Here is a 12,123-nt window from a genome sequence, read left to right on the forward strand (position 1 = left end):
GGCGAATGCTTTTCTAATTTGTGCCCACTTACGGTTTGAAGGCCTGTGTGTGTGTGTGTGTGTGTGTGTGTGTGTGTGTGTGTGTGTGTGTGTGTGTGTGTGTGTGTGTGTGTGTGTGTGTCAGCACACAGGTTGGAAGTGTGCTGACACACTGAAAATGTTTTTCTTGGCACGTCGTCACACACTTATCAGGAGTCTACCAAAGAAATTCTGCTCTGAAATCTGTCCTTCAACAGATTTACAAATGACAGTTAGATTCATGGAATGAAAGCGAGTTTGCATGTTGAAGCACTACAAGTAAATCCTAGAAATAGGTGATACTATGAAAACTAAAGTGTTTTAAAATATTTTTATTTTGCTTTTAAACTGTATAAAGTAAGCCACAAGAAAGCATTTTGACCATAAAATGTACATTTTTGTAATAAAGTGGCTTAATATGACCTTTTTAATCCCTAATATAACTGATTTATAAAAAAAACCCTCAAAAAAAACGTGTGTGCTGTTACATGTTTTTGCATATGTTTAGTCTATTAGATGTAAGGCATCATATTAAATTTTAGACTAGCAGTTTTAACTTCCTTAAATTAACATTTTCCACCAGAGTATTGTTTTTAAAGCAACTCATAAATCACTAATCAGTCTAGACCTCCTTGAATAAAATGTGTATATATGTTAGGATGCCTGGGTCGTTGACCCAGGGTTTTTGAGTTTATTATCCTATTTATAATTTCTAGTCTTTGGGTGTTTGTTAGAGTCATGTCTTATGGTTTGTCTCTGTGTAATCCTTAGTTGCTGTCTCCCCTGTCCGCTATATCTCCGTGTCCAGTCAGTGTCTGTGTCTGCCCTGGTCCCACGTCTCTGTTCCCTCTGTTGTAGTGCCTGCATGTGAGTCTGTGTCTTTGTTCAGTCTGTGTTATGTGTTTCTTTGTGTCTGTGTCGTGATCTACTCTCATTTATGCTGTGTGTTCTGTCTGCCTGGTCATGTAAGTTTATTTGGATTTTTGGATTTGTGTTACGTTTTGCCACTTTTTGCCACTTTTTGCCATCCAGCAATAAAAGCTGAGTTTTGAGCTACTTTCCGCCTCCGAGTGTCTGCACATTGGGTCCTTCTACTTCCACTCCTGCCTGCACACAGCCTTAACCTGACAGAAGATCACGACCAGAACATGGACCCTGCAGACTCTTCAGCTTCTGAATTCAACGCTGAGATGGAGCGGATGATTAAGCTCCTTGACCGCATCGCTCAGGCCGATAGCTTGCAGGCTATGGCTGTTGGACTAAGCGCGGTCGAGGCAATGATTACAACTAACCCCCGGCTTCATCAGTTCTCCTTGGACACATATCTGAGCCACACCATAGCCGCATGGAGGGAGCATGTCAGAGCCAGCGAGCTGGCTCTCTCTCTCCACACCAACGCAGCAGCAGCAGACGGAGCTCGCTGTAAAGCAGCTGCGTTTGCCACAGCAGGACAGTGTTTCTGCTGGAGGTTCTGGAGAACTGCTCCGGCTGTGTGGTGAGCCGGAGGATTTGCAGCCCAGTCAGCTGGAGGCTTCGCGGCCCGGTTCGCCTGCTCCCCCTTCCCGGAGTAAACAGCGTTCACGCCACTGCCACTCCAGAACAACTGAGCACACTCCAGTTTTGGGAGAAAGTGACTGTGTAGTGTTCCGGCCAGCCCCTGTGGCTGCTGTTATGTCTAGGACTCCTTTTTTTTCTCTGGCAGATTCTCAGCCCATGACTTTTTCCGTGCCTCCGCTGGCAAAAAGAACTGGAAACAGAGTGCCACCTGCCATAACTAAGTTGGCTAAAGAACTGGGACTTGGTGTTGCAGAGCTTATGGATCAAGCAAAGGTTAGTGTTTTTCGGCCAATTATATTTTCACCTGTTTGCTCATCCGTCCAGCCTTCGTCTGCCTCCGCTGGAGGGTCCGAGGGGCCCGTCCAGCAACCTGCCTCCGCTGAGGCGTCCGAAGACCCGCTTCAGCCGTCTGTTCCCGCTGGAGGGTCCGAGGGGCCCGTCCACCCTTCTGTTCCCGCTGGGGGTTCTGGAGAACCGCACCAGCCTTTGTTCGTCTCTGCTGGAGGGTCCGAGGGGCCCGTCCAGCCTTCTGTTCCCGCTGGGGGTTTTGGAGAACCGCACCAGCCTTTGTTCGCCTCCGCTGGAGGGTCCGAGGGGCCCGTCCAGCCTTCTGTTCCCGCTGGGGGTTCTGGAGAACCGCACCAGCCTTTGTTTGTCTCTGCTGGAGGGTCCGAGGGGCCCGTCCACCCTTCTGTTCCCGCTGGGGGTTCTGGAGAACCGCACCAGCCTTTTTTCGTCTCTGCTGGAGGGTCCGAGGGGCCCGTCCACCCTTCTGTTCCCGCTGGGGGTTTTGGAGAACCGCACCAGCCTTTGTTCGCCTCCGCTGGAGGGTCCGAGGGGCCCGTCCAGCCTTCTGTTCCTGCTGGGGGTTCTGGAGAACCGCACCAGCCTTTGTTTGTCTCCGCTGGAGGGTCCGAGAGGCCCGTCCAGCAACAGCAACCTGCCTCCGCTGGAGGGTCCGAGGGACCGCTTCAGCCGCCTGTTCCCGCTGGAGGGTCCGAGGGGCTCGTCCAGCCCCCTGCCTCCGCTGGAGGGTCCGAGGGGCCCGTCCAGCCTTCTGTTCCCGCTGGGGGTTTTGGAGAACCGCACCAGCCTTTGTTCGCCTCCGCTGGAGGGTCCGAGGGGCCCGTCCAGCCTCCTGCCTCCGCTGGAGGGTCCGAGGGGCCCGTCCAGCAGCCTGCCTTGCCTGCAGCGCCACCATCTGTGGCTCCCACGCCGTCGCCTGGTCCGGCCTCCGAGTCTTCAGCTCCGCCTGGTCCGGCCTCAGCCTCTGAGTCGCCTGGTCCGGCCTCCGTGTCTTCAGCTTCGGCGTCGCCTGGTCCGGCCTCCGTGTCTTCAGCTTCGGCGTCGCCTGGTCCGGCCTCCGTGTCTTCGCCTTCGGCGTCGCCTGGTCCTGCCTCCGTGTCTTCGCCTTCGGCGTCTAGCTTCGTTTGCGCCTGAGGTCCCCATGCTGTCTGGTCCTGCTCGTCCTGCTCGTCCTGTCCGTCCTGCACGTCCTGTCCGGCCTGCTCGTCCTGCACGTCCTGTTCGGCCGCTTTCCGGGCCAATGACTGGACGTTGTTGCCGTCATGGACGGCCCCCTGAACTACGCCGCTGTCATAGACGGCACCCTGAACTACGCCGCTGCCAGTGCCTCCCGCCCGGCCGGCCCCCTGAACTGTTTTCTGGGCTCTTGGGCCGTCAGCCTCCGGGCCGCCCCCCTGAACTGCCTGGGTTTGGACTGTTGTGCCGTCAGCCTCCGGGCCGGCCCCCTGAACTTTTTGTGACCTTTTTTTCCTGGCCGCCTGCACCTGTCGTGAGCCTGTTTTTGTTCTGTTGCTTTCCCGGCTCCAGTGTTTGCACTTTTTTTTTTGTTTCTGGCTCCTTGTGTTTGGTTTGTTTCGAGCCCTCCTTCCTGTTTCCCCGACCGCCCACCCTGGTTGGGTTGTTTTTTGTTTTGGTGTCGGTTTGGGCTGTCTGGGAGCCAGCCCTTTAGGGGGGGATACTGTCAGGATGCCTGGGTCGTTGACCCAGCGTTTTTGAGTTTATTATCCTATTTATAATTTCTAGTCTTTGGGTGTTTGTTAGAGTCATGTCTTTTGGTTTGTCTCTGTGTAATCCTTAGTTGCTGTCTCCCCTGTCCGCTATATCTCCGTGTCCAGTCAGTGTCTGTGTCTGCCCTGGTCCCACGTCTCTGTTCCCTCTGTTGTAGTGCCTGCATGTGAGTCTGTGTCTTTGTTCAGTCTGTGTTATGTGTTTCTTTGTGTCTGTGTCGTGATCTACTCTCATTTATGCTGTGTGTTCTGTCTGCCTGGTCATGTAAGTTTATTTGGATTTTTGGATTTGTGTTACGTTTTGCCACTTTTTTGCCGTGTTGTGGCGTTAATGTCATTTCAACGAGATTAACCTGAAAGCACTAGTGGGAACACAACGAATATGACTGCACATTTACGCCGACATCATCCTAGTGCAAAGACAAGTGGAGGAAGACAAAAACAACAAGCACGCATGCTACAAACTTTACCCGAGTCATTTAGACAGCCGTTAGCACATGATTCTCCTTATGGGGACCTGATATGTTTAATATGCTGCTGAGAATATAGCCCAGAAGAAGCGGATAGTATAGCTTTTATTTTTTTTTATAATTCAAGTATTTATTAGATTTTGCATTTTATAACAGCAAATACAGAGATGCAACAACCAAAAGCAAGAAGCAAACAAACAAAAACAAACAAACAAAATAAATAAATTTAAAAACAACAACAACAAAAAAAAAACAAAAAAAAAAACACAACAAAACAAAACAAAACAAGTGAGGTTTTAACATATGTTGTATTAAACTCAAATGTCCAAGTCAGGTAGACATGTAGGTGCAAAAATTGTCCCACTGTTCCAGCGCAGCTTCTGTCACATGATGTATTTTTCCCAGCATCTTTTCGCATGCAACATTCCCAATCATTCTGTCTTTCCACATTTTAAGCGTTGGAATATGAGAGTCCTTCCAGTGTTCCAAAATGACACGGGCACATGTTACCAATGCAGTACTTAACACTCTAAACTGATGTTTACTTAATTGCGGCACCTCTCCTTTGTCTCCTAGTAAACATAATTTAGGTGATCTGGGTAGGTTACAAAGTGTCCACCCCTGCAAATAATTCAGTACAGTGTTCCAAACTGGAAAAACCAGCGGGCATTCCCAGAGGGCATGTATCAGAGTACCTTTGGCTTTTTGGCATTTCCAACACAAGTCATCTCTACCAATCCCCATTCTATACAGCCTTGAAGGAGTATAATAGTATCTGATAAGAATTTTGTATTGAATAAATTTTCCCCTGGCTTCCCTAATGTATAATCCATTGTTCGACAATATAGAATCCCATGTATCTTCATCCATTGTACGCCCTAGATCCCTTTCCCATACTTTTTTCAGGCTCTTATTTATATTGTTTTTAATCCATGGGCAAATATTATACCATTTCGCAGCTGTGCACAGAAATGGGGGTAGTAGCATGAAATTCTCTATCGAGTTACTTTCACATGTTATTGTAACTCCTCCTTTTAAACAGTTTCTTATTTGCAAATACTTCCAGAAATGACTGTTACCCTCTAAACAAAACTTTTTTTTAATATCCTCATACGACATGAAAACACCCCCTTCAAATAGGTCACTAACAGTTCTGATACCTCTTCTCAGCCATTGTGTCCAGTAAACAGTCTGCTTACCAATTTTAATTTTAGGATTATACCACAAGGGGGCATACTTCTGTACATATGGCACAAGTTTGTATTTCTTATGCACCTCCAACCATACCATTTTCGAAAATTTCAAAATAGGGTTTTGCGTCTTACCGTGATTATTCACTTTTTGTGATAAAATATCAATTGGTGTGAATGGAGATGCAAGCTCTTGTTCTATTAAAATCCAGTCTACATTATTTTTCCCTGCCCAATGTTTGCCTAATCTAGCCATTTCAAAAGAGATACTATAATACTCTATATTGGGCAGGGCTAGTCCCCCTTCTTTCTTAGATTGGGACAGTCGATTTATGTTAATACGGGGTTTACCACCCTTCCAAAGAAAATCTTTTATCATATAATTGTAGCTTTGCAACATCCGTCGCGGGATACACATAGGCAGCATTCCTGTATAATAGTTGATGAGCGGTGCCACAACCATTTTAACTGTGTTCACTTTTCCCCACAATGTCAAATTTAGTTTACTCCATTTACCCAAGTTTTTATTGATCTTGTTTAATAATTTTCCCATACTGTTAGCCATAATATCCTCAATATTGGGGTCCAATTCAATTCCAAGATATTTCATTCCCTTGTCCACCCACTTAAAGTTAAAGCCCGATATTAAGTTATGACTGCAAGCCTGGGAAACTGGCATCGCCTCTGATTTATGCCAATTAATTTTGTACCCCGAAAACATTGAGTATGTATTAATCACCTCTAATAGTTTTGTGATAGAATTAGTTGGGTCTTGCTTTAATATCAGCACATCATCTGCATACAGGAATAATTTGTGTTCTCTGCCTCCCCCAAATACACCTTTAATCTCTGCATTTTCTCTGATTTGAATAGCTAATGGCTCTAAAAATATTATAAATAGCAATGGGCTTAAATTGCATCCTTGACGTGTTGATCTGGAAATATTAAAAAAAGGAGAAAGTACCCCATTTGTAAATACAGCTGCTTCTGGACCAGAATACATGGTTCTAATCCATCTGCAAAAATTGTCACCTATTCCAAACTTTTCCAGGGCTGTGAACAGAAAGTTCCACTCCACCCTATCAAAAGCTTTCTGTGCATCTAAAGATATAGCCAATACAGGATTTGTGTTATTTCTATTCAGCCACAGCAGGTGTAGTAATCTCCTCATATTATCAGAAGCAGATCTATTCTTGATAAACCCTACTTGATCTTGATGAATAATTTGTGGTATCACAACCTCCAACCTTGTTGCTAAATCTTTGGATAGAATTTTGCAATCCACATTGATTAAACTTATTGGTCTGTAATTACCTGGATCAGTTAAATCCTTGTCGCCTTTTGGAATTAGTGATATTACTGCCTGATTAAAACTTGCAGGGAGTCGTCCAAATTCAAAGGCTTCATGTAATACTTCAGTTAGAAAAGGACATAGCAAATCTATAAATTTATGGTAAAATTCTGCTGGGAATCCATCTATTCCTGGTGACTTCCCAGCTTTCATTGCACAGATAGCTTCTTTTACTTCTACCTCAGTTAGTGGAGTTTCCAATTTGTCCCTACCCTCTTGTGAGATTTTTGGTATTTTCATTTTATCAAAGTATGTACTCAGCAGATCCATACTTACTTTGTTATCGGACGTGTATAAATCTTGATAAAATATTTGAAAAATTGTGTTAATCTCTGAAGAAGATGTAACTAATTTATCATCCTTTTTAACTGCCGTAATAACATTCTGATTGTCCATTTGCTTAAGTTGTCTGGCTAATAGCCTGCCTGTCTTTTCACCATTCTCATAGAAATTAGTTTTAAGACGAAAGAGGGCATACTCTGCTTTTTTGTTATAAATTTTATGAAGATCCTATTTAAGCTGGCAAATCTCTTTAAATTTATTATCATCAAATTTTCCTGCTAATTGTTTTTCCAATTTACTTATATTTTCCTCCAAAGTTTTTATCTTTTCCTTATCTTCTCTATTTTTCTTAGAACTATAGCCTATGCACTTTCCACGAATGTATAGCTTTTATTTTGGAATAAACTCTCTTTTCCAAAGATGAGTGATTCCTCAATCAGATACAGGGCTCGCAAAATCGCTAGCCCGACATCCCGGGGCTAGCGATTTTTCCAGTCGGGCTACCAAAATCTCTCTCTGCCCTGCCCGTCGGGCTATTGTAGGAAGAAAAAATATATGTCAATGCTTTTGCATTCTTTCGGGTAATGTAGCTGGGTAATTATGTCATTGGCATCGGTGAGCCACTGTCAATATGTGACATATTGAAGTCGCGTTTGAATTTGCGCTTGTTTTTTGCTTTCACTTTGCAATTGCACGAACTGTGTATAGAGAGCAACAGTATTGATTGGTGAGTGATGATAATTTGTGCACCAATTCCTCTGACATCGTCTTATTAATTGTTAGCTTACTATGCAAACATGACAAGTGAAATCTCCCGCAGCAAGCTTAAACATGTGAGAGGTTGATCGCGCAGAGAATCGCTGAGCTTATGTGAGTGCGTGTGTAAAAGTAGCAGTATATATATTTTAGTTCTGCTGAGCCAAATAAGACAGGTCAAGGTGAAGAAGTGACAGCCAAAGAAAAGCTTACCACAAAACGGAAAAGTTATGACAAATCAGACTATAAGGCAAAAAGAAAGTGCAGCTTTATGGTTTCATGGACAAAAGAATTTCTGTGGCTGCAATATGACGAGCTAAATAACCAGGGCTGCACATAAGTGGTCCGCAGGTGCGCATTCGCTGTCAAAATAAAAAAACACGCACAAGGGTTAGGGTTAAATTTAAAAACTGTACTTTTGAGTTAAAATATATATTTAGAATTTTAATAAATGACAAATTAAAAAGAAGTGAACATTTTTTTTTGTATCAAAAAAATATCGAACCGTGACACCAAAGTATCGAACCGAACCGTGAATTTTGTGTGTCGTTGCACACAAGGCGATAGGGATGGGTATTGATAAGATTTTCACGATTCCGATTCCATTTTCGATTCTGTTTAACGATTCGATTCTTTATCGATTCTCTTATCGATTCTTTTTAAAAAAGGAGAACACTAAGTTCGATTAGCTTAGAACTTCGTTTTATATCTTCTCTTTGAACAAGATAGAAATTTAGGAGTAACATGGCCTTACAAACCCAACAGTGAGATCTTAAGAGATCCACAGCCTACGGCTCTTCAATGTGGTGTCACAGGGTCCCCAGGAAAAAAAATTGTAAATGTAAAGTAATAAAATAAATATTCTTCTGTTGCAATAACAAAGTATAACATAAATTATTCTGTAGCAATTACACAAGAATATCCAGTAATGTCCCTGCCTACAATTAAACACATTCACTTACTGAAAATCATCTGCTGTGGCAAATGGGTGCAAGCCTTTGACCACAAACTGAGTCACTGCTCGGTGACATTCGTCTATCCTGGCCTGAAAGGAGACGCTACCGGTAGATTGCAGCGAGAACTGCCAGCATCTAAGCCAGAGTCTGTCTGTCTCTCTCATCATGGTCACCTAAATGCACAGTAATGGCAGGTTTTGTAATAAGGCAGATCGCGCTAACATAATATGCACTGTTAGTTGATTATTTACCTGCCGCATTAACGGGAGAGGACGTGCAAACGCTACCGCTGCTGCTGGGTTGAGATTCACGAGTCCGGAGCGGAATTAAAAACACGACATTCATTTAAGGTCACCGCGTGTTTTGTGAGCAAATGCTTTTGCATATTCGTAGTGTTTCCTCCCTTAAATGAAATATCTACTTTGCAAGTATTGCAAGTTGCCCTGTTGTCATCCGTTCTCGTACAGTATAACCAAACTTCTGAGCGTTTGAGCCGCTTACGCGCCATGTTTCCTGCCAGGTAAATGACGCTCCGCAACGTGGTGACGTCATTCGGGGCGACTGGAATCGATAAGGGAATCGTTTGCAAAAATGGCAAACAATTCCAAGGAATGAAACAGTGGGAACCGGTTCTCAACAAGAACCGGTTTTCGATACCCATCCCTACAAGGCGAATGGGAACCATGAAGAGGCCGCTAGAAAAGCTGCAACCACCAAGTACCTGCAGAGGGTCAGGCAAGTCCTGAGGAGTCAGCTGAATGGTAAGAACAAGATCCGGGTCATCAACACGTACGCCCTGCCCGTGATCAGGTACCCTGCTGGGGTAATAGGCTGGCCAAAGGTGGAGATAGAAGCCACTGACATAAAGACAAGAAAGCTCCTTACCATGCATGGAGGGTTTCACCCCAGGTCCAGCGCCCTGAGGCTGTACGCTAAGCGGAAGGAAGGGGGCCGGGGACTGGTGAGTGTCAGCACCACAGTCCAGGATGAGACAAGGAACATCCAAGAATACATTGGGAAGATGGCCCCAACTGACCAAGTGCTCAGTGAATACCTCAGGCAGCAGAAACCCAAGAAAGAGGAGGGAGACGAGGAACCATCATGGAAGGACAGGCCCCTGCACGGTATGTACCACCGGCAGATAGAGGAGGTGGCTGATATCCAGAAATCCTACCATTGGCTGGACAAAGCTGGACTGAAAGACAGAAAAGAGGCACTAATCATGGCAGCACAAGAACAAGCTCTGAGTACAAGATCCATAGAGGCTGGGGTCTATCACACCAGGCAAGACCCCAGGTGCAGGCTGTGTAAAGATGCCCCAGAAACAATCCAGCACATAACAGCAGGGTGCAAGATGCTAGCAGGCAAGGCATACATGGAACGCCATAACCAAGTGGCCGGCATAGTGTACAGGAACATCTGTGCCGAGTATAACCTGGAAGTCCCGAGATCAAAATGGGAGATGCCCCAAGGGTGGTGGAGAATGACCGAGCTAAGATCCTGTGGGACTTCCAGATACAGACGGACAAAATGGTGGTGGCTAACCAACCGGACATAGTAGTGGTAGACAAACAGAAGAAGACGGCCGTAGTGATCGATGTAGCGGTTCCGAATGACAGCAATATCAGGAAGAAGGAACACGAGAAGCTGGAGAAATACCAAGGGCTCAGAGAAGAGCTCGAGAGGATGTGGAGGGTGAAGGTAAGGGTGGTCCCCGTGGTAATTGGAGCACTAGGTGCGGTGACTCCCAAGGGGAGTCACAACTATCCTGGGGATAGTTGTAATGTGGGTCAGTTGTAACACTTCCAATTTCTCCAATCAGGGCTAAGTAAAAAGTAATTTGTATGCCAAAAAGTACGTTTTTCTGCTTTATTTCAATTTCTAATAGTATTATCTGCTTTGCAGTTAAACTCATCAAACTTAAATTATGTTATTTGTATGTCTATGGGGATATATTCTGTGTAAGTCTTTAGTGCTAATGTTTTAGCCGTTGGCTGTAATGTAATGTAAGCTAGTTCATGGCTATAGGAGTCTGGGTCAGTTGTAACAGCAACAGTCTGGGTTAGTTGTAACAATAATGCAGATGTTACAACTTACCACACTATTACTTTAACTTATATTAAACAAGTTTGTGAACGACATCAGCAGAGAGCGGTTCACTGGTCGCTTTTGTATATGCGGTTAATGCCATTGGCAACACAATTCCTCCACTGTTTGTGTTCCCACACATACATTATGCAGATCACTGTGTCAGAGATGGACCAGTAGGAAGTACTGGTAGTGGAAATAAATCAGGATGGGTGCAAGAAATAGATTTCCTCATCTTTCTGAAGCACTTTGCAAACCACACCAAGGTAAGCCATGATAAAAAGTAATAGAATTGCGATGCTGGTGAACAACTACATTTTTTCAGCTTCATTGTTATGTTCAAAATTGTTGCAAGAGTTGTAGGTTATAATGCCCACTGAGCCAATGAGGCCAAACTCAAGGAAGACCAACCAAAATTAATGTTCAGTTGCAGAAAATTCCATAATTTGTCTTTTTTGGGGGGTTGGAATATGTTCAAAAGCTAGATTTCTGCATTCTGTCACACACACACATAGCTACATATATGGATGTAAGTGCATTCATGTGTTGAATAAACAAAGATTACATGTTAATGTTTTGTTAGTACCCTTATTTCATTGTGTTACATTTCACCCCAGGATATATTACAACTAACCCAGACTATGGGGTTAATTGTAACATTTCACTCTTTGTGTTTGAGACCATACCATGCAATGGGTAATTGTGCTGCAGAGAAAATAGCTGCACTATTTAATAGCTGAGACATGTAAATACTTTGCATTACATTTTGAATCCACTACCTTAAAAGAGCTTCAATTTACAGACAGAAATGTGAAAAATGTTACAACTATCCCCGGTCTCCCCTATATATGTGTGTATATATATATATATATATATACACACACATATACATATGTATATATATGTGTATATATATACACATGTATATATATCTTTATATATATACAGTTAAACCTTTAATCATTCAATACTCAAAAGTAACATCTCTAAAGCTGCCATAGAATGGAGCTGATGGCTGCCTGCAACACAGGAATCAATCTAGAAAATAACTTAATGAGTCAGAAAACGCTTTATAACAGCTTCCAAAATTGCAGTTAATGGGCTAAAACAGGCAAATCCAGCTGTTTAATGTGGTGTTAAGCAGCACTATTATATTATATAAGGCTGAAGCAGACAGGAGCATCCCTCTGACATGAATACAAAAAGTCAAATATCTACCGCAACACAAGGTGAGATTAAAACATGAGCATAAAGACAAATATGATGCCTGGTGCCCTGGAGGCCCGAGACCTGTGTACCAGGTAATCACGTTGTCTCTACTTACTTTATTGCTTATCGTCTTATTCACTCTTTTTCTCCCTTTCCTGCCAATCTTTACTTAAAAATAAAAGCAAAAAAACCAAGAACTTCTGTCCATTAGCA

This window comes from Astatotilapia calliptera, chromosome 19 (genome assembly GCF_900246225.1).
Source record: "Astatotilapia calliptera chromosome 19, fAstCal1.2, whole genome shotgun sequence".
Taxonomy (NCBI): Eukaryota; Metazoa; Chordata; class Actinopteri; order Cichliformes; family Cichlidae; genus Astatotilapia; species Astatotilapia calliptera.